This window comes from Dipodomys ordii, unplaced genomic scaffold (assembly GCF_000151885.1).
Source record: "Dipodomys ordii isolate 6190 unplaced genomic scaffold, Dord_2.0 Scaffold11, whole genome shotgun sequence".
Classification (NCBI taxonomy): Eukaryota; Metazoa; Chordata; class Mammalia; order Rodentia; family Heteromyidae; genus Dipodomys; species Dipodomys ordii.
In genome coordinates this window covers 1,807,695-1,834,296 of record NW_012267227.1, presented here as the reverse complement: position 1 = coordinate 1,834,296, position 26,602 = coordinate 1,807,695, and the positions used below count along the sequence as shown (strand labels likewise).

At 43.5% G+C, this 26,602-nt stretch overlaps 1 long non-coding RNA gene across 1 annotated transcript in view; it reads right to left on the bottom strand.

Moving 5' to 3' along the window:
- Positions 1-5,579, bottom strand: part of LOC105981073 — an 11,099-nt gene extending 5,520 nt beyond the window's left edge. The window contains exon 1 of the long non-coding RNA XR_001174787.1: positions 5,502-5,579. This is a non-coding gene — a long non-coding RNA (uncharacterized LOC105981073). The remainder of the gene's footprint in view (positions 1-5,501) is intronic.
- Between the last annotated feature and the right edge of the window lie 21,023 nt (positions 5,580-26,602).

Here is a 26,602-nt window from a genome sequence, read left to right as displayed (position 1 = left end):
TTGATTTGAGTTAATTTGATGGTTTTGATTGCTCTGTGTGTGTGTGTGTGTGTGTGTGTGTGTGTGTGTGTGTGTGTGTGTGTGTGTGTGTGTGTGTATAGTAGGGTGGACATTTTTAATGGTATCTATGATATCATTTTAGTTTTTTGTTTGTTTTGTGCTGGTCCCGAGGCTTGAACTCAGGGCCTGGATGCTGTCCTTGAGCTTTTGTGCTCAAAGCTAGTGCTCTACCACTTGCTCCACTTCTGTTAGTAATTTTTGGTAGTTAATTAGAGTCTCACTCATAGACTTTTCTGCCTGATTGGCTTCCAACCTGGATCATCAGATCTCAGCCTTATCGGTAGCTAAGATTACAGGCATGAGCCACTGGTGCCTGGCTCACTGTCATTTTAATTTGACTTTCCCTGATAACTAATAATGTTTTGTAAGCTTTCATCAAAATTTAAACCAAGAAAGTGTGTCAAAGGTTGAATTATTAATAAATCTTCCTTACTACCTTGAAAATGATGAAGAATTCTGTTTACTTCCCAGCTATAAAATGGTTATGTTCTTCAAGCAGAAAGCGGGTATTAAACAAAACTTAGTCAAGGTATTGTGTTGCCTAAATATGGTCTCATGGCTTAATACTAGCTTCACATTAATGGTTAAAGGATAGAAGATGATAAAAAGTGATACAGAGATCATTACATTCCAGGATCTTCAAAACACTATTTTTGTCCCAGTAGTTGGGCTTGAACTCAGGGTCCTGTGCTTGCTCATCTTGCTCACTTAGCTGGCACTCTACCACTTGAGCCACATTTCTAGCCTGGCTTTTTGCTGTTTATTTTGGGGATGAAGTTTCAAAGACTTTTCTGCCCAGGCTGGCTTTGATCTTCTGAATCTCTACTCCTTGAGTAGGTAGGTTTTACAGGGATAGGACAGTGGTGCCCAACTCACACTCTTTTGTGCCAGGCATGGTAATGCTTACCTGTAATTCCAGCACTCAGGAGGCTGAGGCAGAAAGATTACACTTTCAAGGCCAGCCTGGGCTATGTAGTGAATCCTAAGCCAGCCTGTATACACATGGAGACCCTCTTTCAAACAACAACCACAAACCCCACTTTTTAAATTTTTCAGTTGGTCATGGGGCTTGAACTCTGGGCCTGAGCACTGTCCCTGAGCTCTTTAGCTCAAGGCTAGTGCTCTACCACTTGAGCCACAGCGCCACTTCTGATTTTCTGGTGATTAATTGGAGATAAGAGTCTCACAGACTTTTCCTGTATGGACTGGCTTTGAACCTCAATCCTGAGAGCTCAGCCTCCTGAGTAGCTAGGATTACAGGCGTGAGCCACTGGTGCCTGGCAAAACCCATGTTTGGGCTTCATTTAGAAGGAGAAAGTAGAGATTAGTGTTAGTATATTAAAAAAAAATGTAAGAAATAGATCCAAGGAACAAACTAAAAAAAGGATGCAGAAAAAGAATGTAGCCAGTAGTGAAACTATAAATTAGGATAAGGAGTGGGTTTGGTTTGGAGGTTTTCTTTGCTAGCATGTTTAACCCTTTCGGGGGGGTGGAAACAGAGAGAGAGAGAGAGACACACACACACACACACACACACACACACACACACACCAGCCCAGGCTAGCCTGAACTCACGGCCTTCCTGCCCCTTCCTACTGAGTGCAGGGATTACAGCTTGCACTGCCACGCCTGGCCGACCTTTCACTTAGCTTTAGTTTTATTTTTCTGAAGGAACAGAAATGAAATCTAACAACTTGCTTGTGTAAATTTAATCTACAAAATCTGATGTCAAAGGATTTTTTAATACTAAAACTAATGCTCTATTTTAAAGGAAAAACAGAACTTCAGAATATTACTGAGTCCTTGACAGAAAAAAAACACAACACAAAACAAATCATACGGACAGAACACAGGGAGCCTATTCATAAGGAACTTACACTAACACAAAATAGACATAAACTGATCATATGCAAGAGTTTCCCTAGCAACAGGAAAGTTGAAGTAGGTTAGTCTGTTGGAAAGAGTTAAAGATGAAACTTGAACTGGTGACTCCCATCTAATTTCACTACTCAGGAGGTTGAGATCTGAGGATCACAGTTCAAAGACAACTCAGACAAAAAATTGCCCCCAGACTCTTTTTTTTTGGGGGGGGGGATCCAGTCATGGGCCTGAACTCTGGGCGCTGTCCCTCAGCTCTTCAGCTCAAGGCTAGCGCTCTTACCACTTGAGCCACAGTGCCACTTCTGGCTTTTTTCATTTTGCTTATGTGGTGCTGAGGAATCGAACCCAGGGCCTCAGGCATGCAAGGCAAGCGCTCTACCACCGAGCCACCTTCCCAGCCCTGCCCCTAGACTCTTATCTCTAGTTAACCAGCAAAAAGCCTGAAGTAGAAATGTGGTTCAAGTGGTAGAGCACCAATCTTGAATGAAAAAGCTAAAGAAGAGCTTGAGGCTGAGTTCAAGCACCAGTTTACACATACATATTACACACATGCATATTTGGGGAAGAATTGACAATGTCCATCTCAGAACAAAGAAATTAAAGAATTTTTGTTTGGTGTGTGTGTATGTGTATGTATGCATATGTGTGCTGGTACTGGGACTTGAACTCATGGCCTGAGTGTTATCCCTAGCGGTTATGCTCAAAGCTGGTGCTCTGCCACTTGAACCACACCTCTACTCCTGGCTTTTTGCTGGTTAACTGGAGATAAGAGTCTTACGGACTTTCCTGCCTGGGATGGCTTTGAATCGAGATCCTCAGCTCTCAGCCTCTGAGTAACTAGGATTACAGGCAAAATTAAAGAATTTGAATAAATGAATAGAAGCCGATTTGAGCAAATGAGGGTCTTGGGGCAAGTGGATAGATGGGTTCTGCTGTCTGGGTAGGTCCAAGGTGTCTTTTAAAAGACTTTGCTTCTTTTCTGTACCACATGCAGTGGCAGAGGATAAGATGTGGGGCTTAAGTGAGTGCCTAGAATATACAGCATGGCTTTGTTCCAGATGTGAAGCAGCTGCAGAGAAAGTTCTGTCTCTCCCTGAAACTGGAGCAGGAAAGACAATGATATATGTGTTGTTTGTGAAGAGACCGTGTCTTTGGACATGATTAGTAGCTTGTAGTTCCAGGGGATCTTTTCTATGAAGCCAAAAACAAAACAAACAAAAAACAAACCTCAGCCAGGTGCCAGTGGCTCATTCCTGTAATCCTAGCTACTCAGGAGGCTGAGATCTGAGGATCATGGTTCAAAGCCAGCCCAGGTAGGAAAGTCCATGGGACTCTTATCTCCAATTAACCATCAGAAAGCTGGAAATGGTGCTGTGGCTCAAGCAGTAGAGTGCTAGCCTTGAGCAGAAAAAGCTCAAGGGCAGCTCCCAGGTTCTGAATTCAAGCCCCACAATTGACCGGGGGAAAGGGGGAGCGGGGGGAGGGAAGAAACACCTCAATATTTTTTGGCCCTACATACACTCTTTGAAATGGGAAGTTAACATTCCAACTTTTTTTCTTCAGAGAAACATTTTGTAGGTTCTTATTTTATTTACTTATTTATTTTTGTGCCAGTCCGGGGGCTCAAACTCAGGGCTTGGGCATTCTCTTCTCTGAGCTTTTGTGCTCAAGGCTAGCACTCTACCACTTGAACCATAGCTCCACTTCTGGCTTTTTTGGTAGTTCATTAGAAAGAAGAATATCACAGACTTTCCTGCTCCGGCTAGCTTTATACCACAAGCCTTAGATCTCAGCTTCCTGAGTAGCTAGGATTACAAAAGATGAGCCACTGGCACTGGCTTGTAGGTTAAAAATTATATATGTTAGCCTAATGAGCTCCTTCCCTATAGCTTAGCATACCCTTTTCTTGGGCAACATTAGGTGCATTTAAAAGGCTGTAAATAATAAGCCCCCAGCCTCCTTTACCTTTTTTTTTCTTTTCTTCTTCTTTTTTTTGTGGTTGTTCTTGGCTATGGGGCTTGAACTCTGAGCCTGGGCACTCAGAGTTCAGCTCAAGGCAAGTACTCTATCCCTTGAGCCACAATGCCACTTTGGTTTTCTAGTGTTTAATTAGAGATAAGAATCTCACAGACTTTCCTACCCAGGCTGGCAGGAAAAGCCATGAGACTCTTACCTCTAATAAGTACTCAGAGAAAACTGGGAATGGTGCTGTGGCTCAAGTGGTAGAGCGCTAGCCTTGAACACAAAGAAGCTCAGAGACTCAGAGACAGTGCCTAGACCCTGAGTTCAAACAGCCAAAAAAAGGGGGGGAGGGAAAGCAGGAAATCTGCTCAGAAGCTAATTGTCTTTTGTCAGGGTTATTAGTAGCTGATTGAGTAAAGGGAATGTATGTGGAATTTCCTTTGTAAGTACTCACTTGTGTGGATATATATAGACCTGAATGCTTCTGATAATGATGATAATTAACAGCAATTCTACCCATATCCATAGGTTGTTAGAAGCTATGTAATTAAGAACTGGGACAACTATTCACAAAATGAATTATGGGTCATGCAATGAGATATCAGAGAAGTCTTTCAAACAATTACAGTCCTGATTATAAAATACTCAAGAGGGGAAAATGGTAAGATGTACTGAAGTTGGGTTTGAAGCAGAAGAGACCTAGTTAACAGAAACTAAAAGGTCAGGTTTCCTCTCCCCAAGTCAATATCCCCCCAAAGGGCTAGAATTTGTTAGGATCTTAATAGTATCTCAGTTGTGAGGAAAACCAAGAAAAACAGAAGGCAAAGCAAAACAAACATGAGCTACCTCATGGCCAGGTCTCCTAATGAAATCCTCAGCTAAAGGGGAAAAAAAGCCCTTTCCCGTTCCTTCACACACTCTCCCTGTCTCTTCCTCTCTCTCCCTGTCTCCCCTTCTCCCTCCCTCTCCCCCTCTCCTCCTTACCTTCTCTTCCCCCTCCAACCTCCCCCTTTTTCTCTTCCTCCCTTCCCCCCTCCCTCCTACTCTCTTTCATTGAGACTTTCTCATATTAGAGTTTACCGAAAAACCAGACAGACATTCATTCAGGTACAAAGAACAAAAGGTTTATTGCTAGTAAAGGGCCTGGGAAGACCCTTCCCACAAGAGAGAATTGAGAAGAAATGCCAGCTATTGCCTGAGGTGACCTATATGGCCTACTGAGGCTAGGAGGGGCTAGAAGGGGCTAGGAAGCAGAGACCCTCCTGTGGACCTGAGGACCAGGGGCTTCATCGGTGGACTAGGATTTATGACTGCTGCCCAAGTAGTAGATAAGGGGCCCTGGAGCTGCTCAGACCTGAAGGTCACTCTAAGGGGATCTTGTTGCCTTAAATGGTGGTGGCTACCTCCAAAGGAGTGCCATCTCAAGGTAAAGGGGGCCTGGAGCCCATGGCTCACGCCTGTAATCCTAGCTTCTCAGGAGGCTGAGATCTGAGGATCGAGGTTCAAAGCCATTCATGCGCAGTTCCTCTCGTTCTTTTTATCCTTCACGTCCATTTCAAACCTTGAAACCCTAAAAGGAATGACATAGAAGTACATACCTCATTTACATCCTGTAAATGATGATCAAACATTGCTATTTCATCAGCCTTCGTAATTCTCGGACTGTCAAGATGAAAATCATGTATTTAGATGACCACGTGTCAGAAGTGCAGCTGTGGCTGAAGTTGTAGAGTGCCAGCCATGGCAGAAAAGGCTAAAGGACAGAACCCAGACCCTGAGTTCAAGCCCCAGTACCGATGCAAACACACACACACACACACACATACACACACACACAAATAACTTTCAAGTCTTTGCAAAGAACCACCCTAATATTTGGCTAAAATAAAGCAAAACCTTGTATAGTTAGATAATCAAAAGACTTACAGTATTTTGCTTCCCAAATCAAGTTATCTACTAAGAAACCTTCATGAGAAAGTTACACAGTGTGCTCTTCAATCTCTTTTGCTCTTTCTTGTGCTCTCTCAGGTTTTCTCATGCTCCTCCCCCACCCCCCCCCTCTTTTCCTCTTTCCTCTCTGGGTTACAACAGACAAGGCTATGTTACAACCACACAGCAAGGTTTTGCAATACAATGACCTTGAAATAGAATACGGCCTGGTTAAAAACTTAGTCGATCAAAATGGACTAAACAAAGCCATACCTGCTAGACACTTGTGTTGTGGCCCACTAAGAAAGCTATGGCTGTTTCAGAGAAATACTTTCTACATCATGGAGGTTCACTTGCTGTAACATTGTCACAACTGGGCAATTAAGTCATCACCCAATCAGCAGTTAGGTATCAGCTGAGATCTGAGGATCACTGTTCAGAGCCAGCTCCAGTCAGGAGAGTCTGTGAGACTCTTACCTCTAGTTAACCACCAAAAAGCTGGAAGTGGAGCTGTGGCTCAAATGAGAGAGCACAAAAACTCAAGGTCTCAGAACCCAGACTCTGGGAGATGAGGGAAAATGATGGAAGGGGTAACTTTGATCAAGATGAATTAGGCAAAAAGTAAGGGCAGAGGTGGGTAAATGTTAAAAGACGTTGATCTAGAGTCACTGTATTCATAAACTGCTCTGATGAATCGCAACTCCTTTGAACAATTACCTAAAGAAAATAAAAATATATTTAAAAAAAAAGATGAACTGGTTGACAAGACTTGTACTTACTACCTTTCTTATGTAACTGTAATTCCTCTGTACATCATCTTGACAAAACATATGGCCAAAAAAGATGAACTGGACATATAAATGGACTTGTTAAATTGTTACCTCCATTGTATACCCATTTGAAGCTTTAAAAAGATAAAAATCATTGTGGGTACATAAGCCCCTAAAAATAAACTCTAAATATCTACATCCTTGAACTACATGAACAAAGGAATAGCTGCAATCGTGCTCTAAAACCCAAACTGAAGTTTGCTTCTCAAAAATATGTTAATTACTGGTTGTTGTTGGGTTTGGTGTTTTTTTTTTTGAGGGGGGAGGCCTCATTTTTTGCAGGCCACAGATGACTCATTGAATTTCCAATTTTTTTTTCTGTTTTGATTCTGACATGAAATTGAAATGCTAAATAGTAACATGTGGACCACCCTGATACTCTGAAATTTCTCCTGAGACTGCACATGGCTGGTGATAACTGTGTAGGCCGTGTCCGTAAGACCTGCTTATCTGCCTATCTCAAAACGTTTGTAAACACTTCATAGCCACTCAAGGTTACTCTGCTCTACTTTCCTCCATTCCTACATACAAGTGGAAACTTGAAGGATTTTTAATTAAAAAAAAAATTTTTTTTGCAGTACTTATGGGAAAATCGCAATGGTTCTTGTAAATGTCACAAGCCAGCGACTAACAGTTCAGTAATGTGGTTTTCCTAACCACGCAGAAGTATGTTCAGTTACTCACTGGTCTTCTGATCTATTAAGCAGGTTTATGACAAGGTACTATTTTAGAACAATGAGACAAAACTGAGCCCTCAAAATAAGCATGATTCTATCGCTATAGAAGATGCCAGTTTTCTTTAATCTTTTTTTTTTTTTTTTTTTTTTTTTGATCAAGGCTAGCATTCTACCACGTGAGGCAAAGTACCAGTTCTAATCTTTTTTTTTTTTTTTTGCTAGTCCTAGGGCTTGAACTCAGGGCCTGGGCTCTGTCCCTGAGCCTCTCTGTGCTCAAGGCTAGTGCTATACCACTTGAATCATAGCGCCACTTCTGGCTATTTCTGAGGAATTGAACCCCAGGGCTTCATGCATGCTAGGTAAGCACTCTACCGCTGAGCCACATCCCCAGACCTTTAATCTTGTGTGTGTGTGTAGCCCCAGTGCTAGAGCTTGAACTCAGGGCCTGTGTGTTGTCCCTAAACTTCTTTGCTCAAGCCTAGCCATATACCACTTGAGCCACAGCTCCCCTTCCAGCTTGCTTGGTAGTTAATTGGAAATAAGAATCTCATGGGCAGGTTGGGCTCCCCTGGCTCGTACCTGTAATCCTAGTTACTTAGGAGGCTGAGATCTGAGGGCTGCAGTTCAAAGCCAGCCCAGGCAGGAAAGTTTGTGAGACTCTTACCTCCAGTTAACCACCAGAAAACCAGAAGTGGCACTGTGGTTCAAAATGGTAGAGTGTTATCCTTGAGCAAAAGAGCTCAGAGACAGCACCCAGGCCTGGAGTTCAAGCCCTACAACCAACAACAACAAAAGAATTTCATTAACTTTCCCAGCCAGGCTAGCTTTGAACCATGATCCTCAGACCTCAGCTTCCTGAGTAGCTAGGATTATAGATGTGAGCCACTGATGCTTGGCTTTTCTTTAATCTTTAAAACAAAACAAAACAAAAATCCTGTGCATCAGCTGGGTGCCAGTGGCTCACACCTGCAATCCTAGCTACTCAGGAGGCTGAGATCTAAGGATCACAGTTTCAAACCAGCCCAAGCCAAAAAGTCTGTGAGACTCTTTTCTCCAATTAACCACCAAAATGCTGAAAGTGGAGCTATAGTCAAGTAATAGACCATCAGCCTTGAGAGCAAACACAAGTCTCCTTTTGAGATCTCCTGCCTGAGCCTCCCTAATACTAGGACTACAGTTTTGCCCCACCATAGTAGACTTCTTGGATTCTTGACTGGTTGACATGATCTGCTTTTAGATGACTCTAGCATTGGTTGAATTTTTCTGTAAGGTTCTTATGAAGCACAAAGCTAGCTACCATTGACACTCTTAGTCTTTCCTAACTTGTACTGGTACTTGAAGTTACATAAAATCATCTTCACTTCACCTATATTGTTGATGTAAATTTAATGCAAAGGTAGTTGTACAGGACCAAAGAATAGTGTAAGTTTGACTTTGAAAATGAAGAATCGTTAAGCGCCAGTGACTCACACCTGTAATCTTAGCTACTTAGGAGGCTGAGATCAGAGAATCACTGTTCAAAGACAAGCCCAGACAGACAAATCTGTGAGATTCTTTTTTTTTTTGTCGGTCATGGGGCTTGAACTCTGGGCCTGGGCGCTATCCCTCAGCTCTTCAGCTCAAGGCGAGCGCTCTACCACTTGAGCCACAGTGCCACTTTCGGTTTTCTGGTGGTTTATTGGAGATAAGAGTCTCACGGACTTTCCTGCCTGGGCTGGCTTTGAACCACGATCCTCAGATCTCAGCCTCCTAAGTAGCTAGGATTACAGGTGTGAGCCAAGGGCGCCCGGCAAATCTGAGAGATTCTTATCTCTAGTTAACCAGCAAAAAGGTAGAAGTATGGCTCAAGTGGTAGAGTGCTAGCCTTGAGCTGGAAAGAATGTGTGCCCTAAGGCTGGGAATGTGGCTTAGTGGTAGAGCGCTTGCCTTGCATGCATGAAGCCCTGGGTTAGGTTTCTCAGTACCACATAAACAGAAAAAGCTGGAAGTGGAGCTATGGCTCAAGTGGTAGAGTGCGGGCTGGGAAGTTGGCTCAGTGGTAGAGCGCTTGCCTTGCATGCATGAGGCCCTGGGTTCGATTCCTCAGCACCACATAAGCAAAAAGAAAAAAGCTGGAAGTGGCGCTGTGACTCAAGTGGTAGAGGGCCTGAGGGACAGTGCCCAGGCCCAGAGTTCAGGCCCCATGACCGGACCCAAAAAAAAAAAAAATCAAGTGGTAGAGTGCTAGTCTTGAGCCCAGACCTTAGGGACAGAGTCCAGGCCCTGAGTTCAAGCCCCAGGATTGGCGAAGGAGGAGGAGGAGGAGGAGGAGGAGGAGGAAAAAGAAAAGAATGTGAGCCCTGAAGAAGAAAGAAGAAATGGAAAAAGAAAAGAAAAGAATGTGAGCGAAGAAGAAGAAGAAAAAAAGAAGAAGAGGAAGAGGAAAGAAGAAATGGAAAAAGAAAAGAATGTGAGCCCTGAGTTCAAGCCCTAGTATGGGCACACACATACACACACACACACACACACACACACACACAGAAGTATTGTTTGTAACTGTGGCAATGTCTGTATGGGCGAAGAAAAGTAGAGGTTTTGTATGTACTCAGTTCCAGTTATTTTGAGAAGTGAAAAAAAAAACCAGTCTGGACTTCGTGGTTTGAATTATTTGGTTTAGGCTAGATTCTTTGGATTTGACTCCTTACATTCTTTTAATGCCATTGCTAGAGGAAAATGTGGCAATGTGCTCCATGTGCTGCAGATTTCCATCAGTAAAAGAAGGTGAGAGAGAGAGAGAGAGAGAGCATCTGCTGCAGCCATCAGCCAGAGTAAACAAGCACGCATGTTCCTCTTTGGTGCATTCTATAACAGCAAATGTGGCCATTTCAGTGTGTGCAGGAGAGGAAATCCATCACAATCTGGACTTCTTGTTCTGTTTCACATAGAGTGAGGAAACATTTGATTTGGAAAATTATCTTCACTTTAACGGCTAATTAAAAAAGAGCTGGAATTCAGCTTTTACGGAAACTCCAAGCCCAGTGTGGTGGTGCACACCTGTAATCCCAACACTGGGAAAAGCTGAGGCAGGAGGATCATGGTTCCAGGGCATAATATAGTCAAATTCTAAAAACACAAAACAAAAAACTAAGGCTGAGTGCTGGTGGCTCATGCCATAATCCTAGCTATTCAGGAGGCTGAAATCTGAGGATCATGATTCAAAGCCAGCCCAGCAGACAAATCATCAAGACTCTTACTTCCAATTAACCACTAAAAATCAAAAGTGGAGTTATGGCTCCAAGTGACTTAGCTCTAACCTTGAACAAAGAAAGCTCAGGGACAGCATCTTGCCTGAATTCAAGTCCAACCAGCTGCAGACAGAAATATACAACACACAAAAACACATACACACAAATTCAAACTAATAGAACAAAACCAAAACGATAGTGATCCTTTTAGGCTAGTCTTACATATATTATATTTTAGCTCTGGAACCTTTATTTATTTACTTGTTTATATTTTTTTATTGCCAGTACTGGGGCTTGAATTCAGGGCCTCATATTCATGCATCTGTAATGATGTAAGGCCTTTTAGCCTCTTTCTAGGCAGCAAAACCACCTTAGATGCTTGAATTCCATTCACTCCCTTCTAAACTCTACTATTGTTGTGAATCTTAAGACTTAAAACCTCTAAAATACTTTTTTTTTCTTTTTTCTTTTTTTTTTTGTCGGTCATGGGGCCTGAATGCTGGGCCTGGCTCTGTCCCTCAGCTCTTCACCTGTAGACTAGCACTCTACCACTTGAGCCTCAGTCCACTTCCGGCTTTTTCTGCTTATGTGGTGCTGAGGAATCGAACCAAGGACCTCATGCATGCAAGGCAAGCGCTCTACCACTGAGCCACCTTCCCAGCTCCTTTATTTTCATTTTATATGTACATAATGATGTAGCCCTACTTATGCTTATTGTTACCATTGTGTTTAACTTCTCATATTTTCTTTTCCTCTCCTTTTTTTCCCTTTCCTTCCTCCTTCTAGTTTTCTATCCTTTCTTTCTTCTAAATGAGGGATTGTTATATTACCCAGGGTGGTCTTGAACTCATGATCCCTCCTGTTGGAATTCAATGGATTTCTTACATGTATGCTCCCTTACCCCACCCCCATCCAATTTTGTTCATTCAATTTTTTTTTTTTTAGCTCTAGGCCTGGGCCTTGAACTCTGTCTCTGGGCTTTTTGCTCAAGGCTAGAGCTCTACCTACCACTTGAGGCACAGCCCCACTTCCAGCTTATTTTGGTGGCTAATGAAGATAAGAGACTCATGGACTTTCTTACTTGAGCTGGCTTTGAATCATGATCCTCAGATCTGAGCCTCCTGAGTAGCTAGGATTACAGGTGTGTGCCACCTGTGCCCAAGTGTTCATTCATTCCTCCTCCTGTTTACAGATCTTGTGCAATTGCAATCATAGACATTTACTACTATGTCTAACTTGTTTGATAAAATGAAATCTTGCTAAGTTTTGTCTGGGTTGGCCTCAAAACATGATTCTTTTGATCTCCTACTCCAAAATAGCTATGATTACAGGTGTGAAATACCATACCCAATAATTCACTTTTCTTTTCTTCTTTTTTCTGGTCCCAGAGCTTGAAAACTCAGGGCCAGGGTATTGTACCTGAACTTTTTTGCACTCCACCGCTTAGGCCACAGCTCCACTTCTGGCTTTTTTGGTGGTTAAATGGAGATGAGCGTCTCATAGACTTTCCTGCCTGGGCTGGCTTTGAACTATGATCCTTAGTTCTCAGCTGAGTTAGATTACAGGTACTAGCAATCTGCACCTAGCCTTACCTTCCTTTGTGAAGTTATTTTTGTTTGTTCTCTTGATTCATTTTTTTCCCTGGGAAAACTGCTAAATTTAATTCTGGTCCAACTCTAAGCAGTCTCTGTCTCTCTGTCTTGTACTGTCTCTGTCTGTCTCTCACTCTCTCCTTCTCTGTCTCTGACTCTGTCTACTAGCAGTCTACTACTGAGATTGTTTCTTTGGTATTCTATACTTACTTAAGTGCAGAGTCTAAACTTTATTGGTAGAAGTATCTCTTCTATCATTCTCTGTGCCCTGGACTTGATATTCTATCCTAGGCTCCTCCTTTCCACGGAGCCAAAGCTGCAGTGACCTCAGGCTATCAGGTGTCACAAGTCCAGGAATTTCATGTCAGGTAATTGAATGTAAGTGGCATCACCTGGCTTCATACATGCATGTACTACTGTTCTGTGACCTATCTGGTACCTCCTAGACTTCTCTGACCTGGTAACTCTCTCCCTCTCTTTCTCTTCCTCCCTCTTTCTCCTCCTTCCCTTCCTCTCTTCCCCTCCTTTTCCTTTCCTCTTCCTTTTTTCCTTCTCTTCCTCTCTCTCCCTTATTTTGTTCCTCCCTTCCCCCCTCCTCTCTTTTTCTGCCCCCACCCTAAGGCTTTAGTGACTCTCAGAGATTGGGACATTGGTGTATGTGTACTGGTGGCAGGGTTTGAACTTAGGGACCTGGCTCTTTCAGCTTTTTTCACAGGGCCTCCTTCTTGCTCTGCTTGCTTTTTTTGGCCGGTGCTCTACCGCTTGAGCCATGCTTCCAGTCTGGCTAATAAGAGAGCCTGCCAGACTTTTCTGCCCTGGCTGGCTTCAAACTATAACCCTTCAGGTATATCAACCTCCTTAGTAGCTCGAATTACAGGTGTGAGCCACTGGCACCCAGATCTAGGTTTTTTTTTTTTTCTTCCAGATTTCTCAACTGCTTCCAGTGAGAAGTACAACCTAGATTCCTAGCCTGCCCATCTATCTAGAAACAAAACTCTTGATATACTTTTTTATAAAAATAACTGTTATTTCCAGATGCAAGTGCTCATACCTATAACCCTAGCTACCCAGGAGGCTGAGATCTTAGGATCACAATTCAAAGGCAGCTCAGTCAGGGAAGTCTGTGAGACTCTTGTGTCCAATAATAGCTACCAAAAAGCAGGAAGGTAGTAGACCATTAGCCTTGAGTACAAAAGCTCAGAGACAGTGCCTAGGCCCTGAGTTCAAGCCTCAGGATTGACACATAAAAAAGTAAAAATTAAAAGCTGATATCCTAATTTATTCAAGTAATAGTCACTTTTTCCTTGCATCAAAGCTTTAAATAGAATGAGTTTATGAAATTGGAGAAAACCTCTACCCCCTAGTTATATATAGGCAAGATTTACATTGAAATTCCAAAGTAGCTCAGAGATAGACGCTGATCCTCATTTGAAGAATAGTTCTCAGAAAATGACTACACAAAACAAGAATCATGTGTGTCAGTTGCATAGAAAGGGCTGGATCTCCATAGCTACCCCCAAACACAATAAGCACAAAGAGGAAACGTCTTTTGGTGGTTGATAAGCTAAAAGGAAGTGAGTCTTGTACCACAGTATCAGGAATGTTTTTCAACTTTCACTGGAGGATGGAAGATTTCAGATCCTCCTGTCACCCTCATTCCGAGGTAGAGAACAGAGAAACCATGTGTGAACTTTTGCTAAGATTCTGTGTATCTATGTCACGCAGAAAATCAGCAGAGACCTTTTGGTAGTTTGACTGTTATTTATAGTATTTGCTCTGAGGTAAAACTCGACAAGTCTAACAAGTAAAGGGAAGGAAAATTCGTCCTAACAGTATTATGCCAACTCATTCCTTACTTTAAAAAAAAAAAACTGCTGTCAAAGTGGCTTAGTTGTACAGTATTTGCCTAGCATGCATGAAGCCCTGGATTTGATTCCTCAGTACCACATAAACAGAAAAAGTCAGAAGTAGCACTGTGGCTCAAGTGGTAGAGTGCTAGCCTTGAGCACAAAGAGGCTTAGGAACAGTGCTCAGGCCCTGAGTTCAAGCCCCAGGACTGGCACAAATAAAAAGAGGGGCTGGGAATGTGGCCTAGTGGTAGAGTGCTTGTCTAGCATGCATGAAGCCCTGGATTCAATTCCTCAGTACCACATATGCAGAAAAGGCCGGAAATGACGCTGTGGCTCAAGTAGCAGAGTGCTAGCCTTGAGCAAATGAAGCTCAAGGACAGTGCCCAGGCCCTGAGTTTAAGCCCTAGGACTGGCAAAAAGAAAAAAGAAAAGAAAAAGAAAAAAAGAGAGAAGGAGAAGAAGAAGGGGAGGGGGAGGAAAAAGCTGCTAAGCACCCATGGAACATGCCTGTAATTCTCACTAGTCACAAGCCTGACATCTGAGGATCCTGGTTCAAAGCCATCTATAGCAGAAACATTCATGAAACTCTTATCTCCAATTATCCAGCTGTTGAGGGAAGAAGAGGTGTGGCTAAATTGGTAAAACACTATCCTCGAGCAAAAAAAAAGAAATGAGAGCTCAAAGCTCTTGAGTTCAAACCCATCTACTAGCTCTTAAAAAAGGAAAGAGAAAAGAAAGCTCAGTAGTGGCTAAAACATTGATATGCTTATATTACCACAAGAGGATTACATAACGAGGAGGGATACCTGGAGTTCAATACCCATTTTAGGTCTTCCTGTTGCTACGGCCTTAGGTCAACCTTAACTACTCTGGACCTAGCTTCTTTTTGGTAGTTCTAGGGTTTGAACTCGAGGATGTTGTGATACTACCGAGCCACACTTCCAGTCCAGTCCTGTTTTTTTTCTTTTTTTTTTTTTCTGGTCCTGGACTTTGAACTCGGGCCCTGGGTGCTGGCCCTGAGTTTTTGTGCTCAAGACTAGCACTCTATCATTTGAGCTACAGTTCCACTTCTGGTTGTTGTTGTTGTTTATTGTTGTTTGTTTGTTTTTGTTTTTTTGTCAGTCATGGTACCTGAACTCTGGGTCTGGACGCTGTCCCTCAGCAATTCAGCTCAAGGCTAGCGCTCTACCACTTGGGCCACAGCACCACTTCTGGCCTTTTCTGCTTATGTGGTGCTGAGGAATCGAACCCAGGGCCTCATGCATGCGAGGCAAGCACTCTACCACTAAGTACCTTCCCAGCCTCCACTTCTGGTTTTTTTTTGGTAGTTAGTTGGAGATAAGAATCTCATGGAGTTTCCTGACTAGGCTGGCTTTGAAGCCCAATCCTCAGATCTCAGCCTCCTGAGTAGCTAGGATTACACGTGTGAGCCACCAGCACCATATCCTAGCCCTGTTTTTCACTGATTTTTTTTTTTTTTGGGTCCAGTCGTGGGGCCTGAACTCTGGGCCTGGGCGCTGTCCCTCAGCTCTTCAGCTCAAGGCTAGTGCTCTACCACTTGAGCCACAGCGCCACTTCCGGCTTTCTTCTTTTTGCTTATGTGGTGCTGATGAATCGAACCCAGGGCCTTGAGCATGCAAGGCAAGCGCTCTACCACTTAGCCACCTTCTCAGCCCTTCACTGATTATTTTTAAGATGATTTCTCTTCTCCTGCCCAGTTGAGCACCTGACCTCAATCCACTGACTGTTGCTGAGATCATAGGTACCACCATGACCAACTTCCCCTCATGAAGACAGAAACTTGTAGACTTTTCGTCTAAGTCTGGTGCCATAATCCTCCAGATCTCAGCATTCTGCATAGCTACGGATGACAGACGCTCAACGCTGTGCCCAATTATCAGTTGAAAGGGAGGTCTTGCAAACTTTTCTACCCAAGGTGCCTCAAACCTCCATCCTCCTGTTCTTAGCCTCCCAAATAGCTAGGGTTACAAGTGTGAGCCATCAGTGCACAGTTCTTTTTTTTTTTTTTTTTTTTTTTTTTTTTTTTTTGTCTGTTGTGGGGCTTGAACTCTGGGCTTGGGCACTGTCCTTGTGCTCTTCAGCTCAAGGCGAGCGCTCTACCACTTGAGCTACAGCGCCACTTCCCTGAGTTTTTTTCACTCAAGGCTAGCACTCTTATCATTTGAGCCAAAGCTCCATTCTGGCTTTTTTTGGTTAATTAAGAGCCTCACAGACTTTCCTGCCCAGGCTGGCTTTGAACCATGATCCTCAAATGTCAGCCATTTGAATAGTGAAGATTAAAGACATGAGCCACCAGTGCCCAAATAGAATCTTTTGTTGTTGTTGTTATTGGTCATGGGGCTTGAACTTGGCCTGAGTTCTTTTTCTCAAAACTAGCACTCTACCACTTGAGCCACAGCTCCACGCCGGGTTTTCTGGTGGTTAACTGGAGATAAAAAAGTCTAATGGACTTTCCTGGCTGGGCTGTCTTTGAACTACGATCCTCAGATTTCAGCCTCCTGAGTAGCTAGGATTACAGTCGTGAGCCACCAATGCTGGACCCAGATAGAATCTTATAAGTTTCTTAGCTTCCAGGTACAAATTCACCCCTACCCAGCATGCTTAGCACTGCCCTGGCCAGAACTCATGGTGTCATTTGGTACTTTCTCACTTACAAAACCATCTTTTACGTAGATATCCACATTGCATTGCTTCTCTGCTAGACTGGAAGGTGGTGATGGTTGAGCCCACGCATGCTTGTGTTATTTTTGTAGCCCTCTGCACTGCCAAGCACAATACATGAAAGATTATTTGTGCTCAGTAAATATCTGCTGAATCTGAAAATAGAGCAGGAGAATACTTCTCTTGCTGATGAAAATGGCCTGAGGCCATTTCCAGCTTTTAGACCAGTAATGACAGGGCACGGATGGAGAATACTGAGTATAAATAAGCAGGGAAAATTACACAAGCTATTTATCCATTAGCAGGAGAAGAGAATAAGACTTGGGTGGATCAGAGCCCATTTACAAGCAGAGAGGAAGAGAGGAGCTCATGATTCCAGATAGAAAGGGACAAGAGCAATACAGGTCATTCAAGTTCAGTCATATAAAAACATTCTTGACAGATGTCAGGGTCTCATACCTGTACTCTTAGCTACTCACGAGGCCGAGAGCTAAGGCTCGAGGATCAAAGCCATCCCAGGTAAGAAAGTCTCTGAGGAGACCTTTAACTCTACCACCAAAAGGCTAGAAGAGGAGGTGTGGCTCAAGGGGTAGTGCTAACCTTGGATGAAAAAGCTAAGCAAGGTCCTGAGTTCAAGTCCTAGTACCAACACCAAAAAAAAAAGAAAAAGAAAGAAAGAAAGAAGGGCAGAAAGAAGGAAAGAGAAAAGAAGGAAGTAAGTTAGCAAATGTCATTTCCCATCACAGAATACTATTGATGAGCAGGTAGAAAACAGATGAGTTAGATAGTGGGTTTCCTGTGAAAATAAAGCACTTTTTAAAATTCCAGAATTCTCTCTGGGAACCTGTGACCAACCAGATGGCTCTCATAAATAATGCATCAAAATATGGTTAGGACTAGAAGAATTCATGATGTGTGATAAAAAGAAAACAAGCACTGATCACATCGTTTACTCTTTTGGACTTTTATTGCTATTTTTAGAAGAGCCAGGATCACCAATAAATGGTACCACAGGAAAATGGCTGTAAAGATTGTACTCATGGAGTACTGGCTGAGATTTAAGTGACTCTCACTCAGGTCTTCTGGACAACGGATGCTTTCTCTGTTAAATGGAGGGTGGGGAGAGTAGCTGGTTAAAGATATAGGCAGGCTTAAGAAATCTAAAACTCTTCCCAGCATTTACAATTTTTGGCTTATGGAAACTGGAACTCTAATGAATAACTGTTAGCTGGGCGCCAATGGCTCACGCCTGTCATTTTAGCTACTCAGGAGGTTAAAATCTGGAGGAACACAGTTTGAAGGTAGCCAAGGCATGAAAGTCCATGAAAACTCCTATCCAAAATAACAAATGAGTCAAGTACCCATAGCTATAATGCTAACTTCTCAGAATTCTGAGGTGTGAAGATCAGTGTTTGAAGCCAGCCCAGGCAGGAAAGTCTATGAGACTCTTATCTCCAATGTCAACTGAAAAGCTGGAAATGGAGCTGTGGTTCAAGTGGTAGAGTGCTAACCTTGAGCAAAAAAAAAAAAACAAACTCTGGGATGGGACAATGCCCAGGCCCTGAGTTCAAGCCCCAGGGCTAGCACAAAAAACCTGGGCTGATGGTATGGCTCAAATGGAAGAGTGCCAGCAGGTATGCAAAGGAAGTGGGAGGCCTTGAATTCAAACCCCAATACTTCCAGAAATAAAGAAGGAGAGAGAGGGCTAGAGAAAGGGAGAGGGAGAGAGGAAGAGAGGGAGGAAGAAAGAAAGGAAGGGAGGAAGAGAGAAAAAAGAAAGAAAGAAAGAAAGGAAAGAAGGAAAAAGAAAGAAAGAGGAAGGAAGGAAGGAAGGAAAGAAAGAAAAGTGTGCTGTGAGGTCCTTTATTTCCATTTCTTGCATGTGGAGCAAGAAGTGTTTCCTGCTCTCTTTCCAGTTCTCCCTACTTTTTGTGTTTATATGTACAGTACTGAGGCTAGAACAAAGGGCCTGGGTGCTGCTTTTAGCTTTTTTGTTTTTTGGTGGTTAATTGGAAATAAGACTCTCACAGACTTCCTGCCAAGGTTGGCTTTGAACCTCAATCTTCAGATCTCAGCCTCCTGAGTAACTAAGATTATAGGCATGAGCTATCAGAGCCCAGCTACTGTCCTATTTTTTTTTATTTGCATGTTTTCAATTATAAGTGAAGCCTGGCAGCTTTTCATCTCTTTAATGGAAGTTGAAATTGCTAACGCTTCCTGGAAGGCTAGTGGGCAGTACCAAATAAAGATGAAAGTGAGAGCACTTTCCTTTAAAACCAGAAATTCCATTTTCCAAAACTTCCTTTAGGGATGTAATGCTCACCTATATATGCACATAAAGGCAGGGCAAAGTTTTTCACTGTAGCATTTTCTGAAATAGATAACTTTAAAAAGCAACTTAAATAACCATCAACAAGCTAGGCACTGGTGGCTAAAGCCTATTATCCTAAGTACTCAGGAGGCTGACATCTGAGGATCAGGTTCAAATCCAACCCAGGCAGGAAAGTTTGTAAGACTCTTATCTCTTTAAACTATCAAAAAGCCAGAAGAGGGCTGGGAAGGTGGCTCAGTGGTAGAGTGCTTGTCTTGTATGCATGAGGCCCTGGGTTTGATTCCTCAGCACCACATAAGCAGAAAAAGCCAGAAGTGGTGCTGTGGCTCAAGTGGTAGAGCACTAGCCTTGAGCTAAAGAGCTGAGGGACAGCACCCAGGCCCAGAGTTCAAGTCCCAGGACACACACACACACACACACACACACACACACAAATAATCATCAACAGGAGTAGCCAGATAAACTACAATATGAAAGCCATTGCAAACTGGTAACAAACAGTAGTTTCAACATGAGAAAATAAAAGCAAGTTTATAGGGCCACACAAGTAATATAACATGACTTCAAAGTGAAAAGCAAGCCAGAAGCCAGTAGCTCTAATCCAAGCTACTCAGGAGGATGAGATCTAAGGATCACCATTCAAAGCCAGCTCAGGAAGGAAAGTCAACGAGATTCCTATCTCTACTAAACTACAAAAAAAGGTGTGTGTGTGGGGGGGGGGGGAGATGGGAAGAGATGGGAAGGGGAAACAAAGGAGGAGGCAACAATGCTTGATAAGAAATGTACTCATTATCTTGCCCATGTAATTGTAACCCCTCTGTACGGTATCTTCACAATAAAAAAAATAAAATAAAATAGTCAGAAATGGCACTGTGGCTCAAGTTGTTGAGCACTAGCCTTGAGCACAAAAGCTCAGGGACAGAATCCAGACCCTGAGTTCAAGCCCCAGGACTAGCAAAAAAAAAAGTGGAAAGCAAAACTATATCTTCACATATACATATGCATATATGCAAATGATATGCAAATGTACCTCAGGTTTTATAAATTAAAGACAGGTTGCCTAGGGGAAAGACACCAACTGTGCAAGTGGCCAAGTGAAAAGTTTGCATTTTTGCAGTTTGAGTCCTTAAAACAAGAATGTATTTGTGTATTACATGACTTACTTTAAAATAAATAGTTAAAAATAACTGATATTGGCTGGGAAGGTGGCTCAGTGGTAGAGCGCTTGCCTTGCATGCCTGAGGCCCTGGGTTTGATTCCTCAGCATCACATAAGCAAAAAGAAAAAAGCCGGAAGTGGCGCTGTGGCTCAAGTGGTAGAGTGCTAGCCTTGAGCTGAAGAGCTGAGGGACAGCGCCCAGGCCCAGAGTTCAGGCCCCACGACCGGACCCAAAAAATTAAAAAAAAAAAAGAAAACTAAAGAATACTACTCAGGCACTGAGTTCAAAACTCAGTATCAGCACCAGGAAGAAAAAAAAGACTTTTTTTTTCCTAATTCTTCTCAAATTAGAAGCACTGCCAGGTATTTTACACAATAACGGGTGCTGGAGTGGAGCTAAGTTTTTAGCCTAGTTGTATTTATAGAGTAGATGGCCACTAACACAAGCGGAAACCTTTTGTTTTTCTACTTTCTAAGAAATAGACAAAATAATGAGACACCTAGTGGGCACAATATGAAAATACCTTTCTAGGTGATGGTAGTAAGTTCCTTCAATATCCAGACACATGGTACTCAATAATTACCTCAATGGCAAACTGTACAGAAACATGTTAGCACAGAGATACCAGCCAGGAATCAGACCAACCATTGGTTTATGCTGGAAAACTTCAATGCATTAATATATATGTTATAGCCCTCAATAGTTTTCAGTCCTTTCAATATGAAGTTTCTATCTGTCAAATCAGTATTATAGTCTCTCTCAAGTCTCAGGTTGTGGCTTCTGAGCAGGGGGACCACTCTTGCTTTCTCTTGGAACAAGCTCTGTGTCCTACATGAAGAGAAGATGCATCTGGGTGCTTGTGGCTCATGCCTAGCTACTCAGGAGACTGAGATTTAAGGACTAAAGTTCAAAACCAGCCTGAGCACACTAATCTGCTAGACTTATTTCCAATTAACCAGCAAAAAGTTGGGCCTAGAGGCTTGGTTCAAGTGATAGAAGTACTAAGTAGGCTTGAAACCCTGAGTTCAAACCCGAGTATGGTCACACACACACACACACACACACACACACACACACACACACACACACAGCGCTGGATGAATTGATCTGAGCAACTACCCTTAGCGAGGGGATAGTTTCTGATTCGTTCCCAAATGAAGAAACCAAAGATCAAGGCATAGCCTTGCAGTTAAATGCAAATCAATCATATCTACCTCTATATGCCCAAACAGACCATGTGGGAAAGCCCCCCTGCTCACATAAATGCCCACTGTTTCCTCTGCCTTAAGTTAGCAATATGTCTTAATTTCATAGCTGGGAAGCTTTTGGATGGTCACATATGGCTTAAGTTAGAGGCAGGAAATCCTTAGCCCAAGCAAGTTTCCAGAAGGAGGCCTCCCTTAGAGGATCTTCCCTGTTACACTATGCGATTCCAGCCTCCACTCTCATTTTTCTTTTCCTCTCTTCCTCCCTCCTCCCCCTCCCCTTCTTTCTTAGTCTCTTTCTTTCTCTCTTTTCTTTCCGGCCTTCCTTCTTTCTCTCTTTTCTCTCTCTTTTCTTTCTTTTCTTTCTTTCCTTCCCTCCCTCGCTCCTTCCTTCCTTCCTTCCTTCCTTCCTTTCTTTCTTTCTTTCCTTCCTTCCTTCCGTCCTTCCTTCCTTCCTTCCTTCCTTCCTTCTTTGGGCATAGTCATAGATCTTGAACTCAGGGCCTAGGCCTGTCCCTAAACTTTTGTGCTCAAGACTAGTGCTTTACCACTTGAGCCCCAGCTCCACTTCTTGCTTTTCTGGTAGTTAATTGGAGATAAGAGTCTCATGGACTTTCCGACCTAAGCTGGCTTTGAACTGCAATCCTTACTAGCACCTCGTTTCTCTTCCTTCCTTCCTCCCTCCCTCCCTCCTTTCTTCCCTCCCTCCCTCCCTCCCTTCCTCCCTTCCTTCCTTTTTCTTTTTGTCCATCATGGGGCTTGAACTCTGGACCTGGGCGCTGTCCTCAGCTCTTCAGCTCAAGGCTAGCACTCTACCACTTGAGCCACAGCATCACTTCCAGTTTTCTGGTGGTTTATTGGAGATAAGAGCTTCACAGCCTTTCGTACCCAGGCTGGTTTTGAACCGTGATCCTCAGATCTCAGCCTCCTAAGTAGCTAAGATTACAGGCGTGAGCCACCAGCACCCAGTTCTCTCTTGTTCCTTCTTTCTTTTTTTCTTTCTTTCTTTCCTTGTTTCTTTCTTTTTCTTTCCTTCCTCCCTCCCTCCCTCCCTCCCTTCCTTCCTTCCTTCCTTCCTTCCTCCTTCTTTTGGCTGGTATCAAAGTTTTTTTTTGGGGGGGGGGTCCGGTCATGGGGCCTGAACTCTGGGCCTGGGCGCTGTCCCTCAGCTCTTCAGCTCAAGGCTAGCACTCTACCACTTGAGCCACAGCGCCACTTCCAGCTTTTTTCTTTTTGCTTATGTGGTGCTGAGGAATCGAACCCAGGGTCTCATACATGCAAGGCAAGCGCTCTACCACTGAGCCACCTCCCAGCCCCTGGCTGGTATCAAAGTTTGAACTCCTTCTCTTGCTCATTTGGGGTGCTTGCTCAGCTAGTACTCTCACAATTGAGGTAAACTTCCAGCTTTTCATGTGTATTAGGGCTTGGACTCAGGGCCTAGTCATTGTCCTGCTTTTTTTCTCTCAAGGCTGTAGCTTTACCACTTGAGCCACACTTCCATTTCTTGTGTTTTGCTGGTTAATTGGAGATAACTCCCTGCCTGAACTGGCTTTGAATTTCAGCCTTCTGAGTTGCTAGGATTACAGGTGGGAGCCACTGGTGCCCAGCCAGCCCAGCTTTTTGCTGGTTATTTTGGAGATAGAATCTTTAGGACTTTCCTGCCCAGGCTGGCCTCTAACCAAAATCCTCCACTTCTCAATTTTCTGAGTAACCAGCATTGCAGAAGTGAGTCAACGGTACCCAGCCCATTCTCCACTGTTTCTAATAACAGGCTTATGTATTTCTATCCCTATAGATCATGTGCCTAATTAAGAACCCAGAGTAGCGGTGGGGTAATATGCTTATGTTACTGAAGTTTAGCCAAGGAATCATCAGTTCCAAGTTGTCTTTGGCCAGGTTTTATCTTGGAAAGCACCTTATGAAACATTCTCCCTTCATCATGAAGCATGTAATAGCTACCAACCCCCCCTGATTATCTGGACCAATGTTTCTTAAACTGGAGTTCATTGGCTCCATAAATGAGTTCTTAGGCCTACAAGTAGCCAGGTGAGGTGATTCTCACCTGTAATCCTAGCTACTCAGGAGGTTGAGATCCAGAGGATTTGAGATCACCCCAGGCAGAAAAAATCCAATGGATTCCATCTCCAAAATAACCAACAAAAAACAGGGCTGAAGGTGTGGTTCAAGTGGTAGAGTGCCAGCTATGAGTAAGCAAGCCAAATAAGCTTAAGTCCCTAAGTTCAAACATTATTACTGCTTAAAAAATAAGAAAGAAAGAAAGAAAGAAAAGGAAAAGAAATCAATCACATCTTACTTGTACCCAGGAATTATTTTTTTAAAGAAAGAAAAAGTACATCTTTCTCATATCCAAAAATCATCTAACATATTATCATGTAATTTTTCCACTTAGATATAATTCACATGGTATAAATTTATTAATGACTTTTAGTGTGCTCACAAAGTTATACAACCATCACCACTATACAAGTCCAGAGTATTCTCATCATCCCTTCCCTAAATCTCCATAAACTGACAACCACTATCCCCTTTCCTCTCCCCTCAACTAATAATCGGCTTTCTGTCTTTTTAAAATTAGATTGTGGGGGTTAGGGGTTTAGCCCAGTGGAAGGGCACTCGCCCCGTGTGCGCAAGGCCCTGGGTTCGGTCCTCAGCCCTGGAAAATAAAATAAATTAAATAAAATTAGATTGTGGACTTTTAATATAGATCACGATGTGTGATGCCTGGCTTTAGTGTCTGGCTTCCATTATTTAGTGTGTTTTCAAGCTTCATTCATGCTATAACATTATCAGCTATCAGTATTTCACAGTCTCTCTGTCTGTCTCTGTCTCTGCCTCTGTTTCTCTCTGTCTCTCTGTCTTTCTCTCTCTCTCTCTCTCTCTGTATCTCTCTCTTTTGGCTTTGAACTCAGGGCTGGTACTCTGCAACTTAAGCCACACTAACCTGCTTTTGAGTCTCACAGACTTTTCTGCCTTGGCTGGCTTTGACTCTCTGTTTGTTGCATCTCAGCCTCCTGAGGAGTAAGGATAGCTGGCAGGAGTTCCCATTGCCAGGCTTCAGTCTTTTTTGTGGATATATACTTTTCCATTGTATGTTATCATTAATTCATTCATCATTTGATAGAGCTGAGGGACAGCACTCAGGCCCAGAGTTCAAGCCTGACGACCGACGGTGGGCGGGGGGGGGGGGGGGGGTGAAAGGCCCTGAGTTCAAACACACACACACACACACACAGAGCAAGTGAACCAGAAACCTTGTCATAGAAAGTTCCATTAATTCTGTGAGTGGTCCATATTGGTAGAGCCAACTTGGCTCAGTAGTTCTGAAATTTGAGAAGTTACAGACCCCAAGAACCTGTCTGAAAAACTTGGAGACCTCAGGCTTTTTTTTTTTTTCTTTGACCTCAGGCTTTTAAACTTAGAATTGAAAGCTTTGCGTAGCAGTGTTATTCTTTTTTTTTTGTCAGTCATGGGGCCTGAACTCTGGGCCTGGGCGCTGTCCCTCAGCTCTTCAGTTCAATGCGAGCTCTCTACCACTTGAGCCACAGCGCCACTTCCGGCTTTCTGGTGGTTTATTGGAGATAAGAGTTTCACGCACTTTCTTGCCTAGGCTGGCTTTGAACCACGATCCTCAGATCTCAGCCTCCTAAGTAGCTAGGATTACAGGCGTGAGCCACCGGCACACGGCTAGGGCCTTTCATTCTTGTGGCTTTTTTGCTCAAGGGTAATACCCTACTACTTGAGCCATCTCCACTCACTTCTGGTTAATTGGAAATAAAAGTGCCGTGGACTTTTCTGCCCAGGATGGTTCTGAACCTTGATCTCTGATCTCAGCCTCCTGAGTGGCTAGGATTATAGTCATGAGCCACCAGAATCTTATTATTATTAAATTATATTATTTTTTATTTGCAGCAGATCAGACCAAGAATTTTGTGCATACTCAGCAAGTTCTAGGCCTCTGAGCCCAGATTCCTCATTTTCTTATCTGTAAGGAGTGGACATATTGGTTTAGGGCTTCTCCAAGTCATGTGTTCATGAGTGATCATTAGCAGTGTGGTTACTGGGGTGTGTTGATTTAGCCAGATGCTAGACAGCTTTTAGTTCTCCCAACCCCAATTCCTGGTCATATTTCCTCAGGCTCAAAGCCAGTAAAAAGAATCACCTGGCCAAACATCCCCAGGCAGCCTGCTTTCCTGAGCTTGGCCTCCCAGAGGAGCAAGATGGACAAACAAACCATTGGCCTACTTCCCCAGCTTGGAAAACTCATCCTGTGAGTCACTAGGGAAACACAGTACAGTGCCAAGCCCCAGAGAAACTCTAAGCGCAGGTTTCCAGCGTGCTTTCTGTCCCTCCCCAGAGGGTGTGGCTAAGAGTCCCAGAGCAGCCAGCCAATTCCCACCCAGCTGCTCTTCCAAGTGGCTTTCCAGGTTCCTTGGCTCTGTGTATGGTGCTCCAGGTGACCATTTTTGTTTTCCTCCCAGAGGGCTGTGCGCACAGCCATCCAGAGAGTGACAGCAAAACAAGCCTAGGTACTTAGAGGAAGAAGCTATAGAGCCTTGGAATTAAGGCCACAGGCTGTCCTTGGGAATGTGCTGAAACAGCTCCAAAAGATTTCAAACTGCAAACCAGGCATCCAGTGACAATTATGGTTGTGTGTGTGTGTGTGTGTGTGTGTGTGTGTGTTTGCCAGTCCTGGGGTTTGAACTCAGGACCTGGGCACTATCCCAGAGCTTCTTTTGTTCAAGGCTAACACTCTACTTGAGCCACAGTGCTACTTCTGGCTTTTTCTGTGTATGTGGTACAGAGGAATCAAACGCAGGGCTTCATGCATGCTAGGCAAGCGCTCTACCACGAAGCCCCATTCCCAGCTCTCAAATCTCAGCCTTCTGAGTAGCTAGGATTACAGGTGTGAGCCACTAGTGCCCAGCTTGATCAATTTCCCCCTTTCATTCATCAATTTCCCCCAACCCACCCAACCACCCCTCTCCTTGGTTTTTGTAGTTTCATAGGATATGCATTGAAATTTTTTTTATTACATTCTCCCAGTGCCAGTACTGGGGCTGGACCTCAGGGCCTCTAGCTCTTGCTTGTTCTTTTGTTGTTGTTGTTGTTGTTTGTGTTTGCTTAGGGCTGGCACTTGAGCCACAGCTCCAATTCCAGCCTTTTTGCTGATTCATTGGAGATGAGTTTCCTTTCCAGGC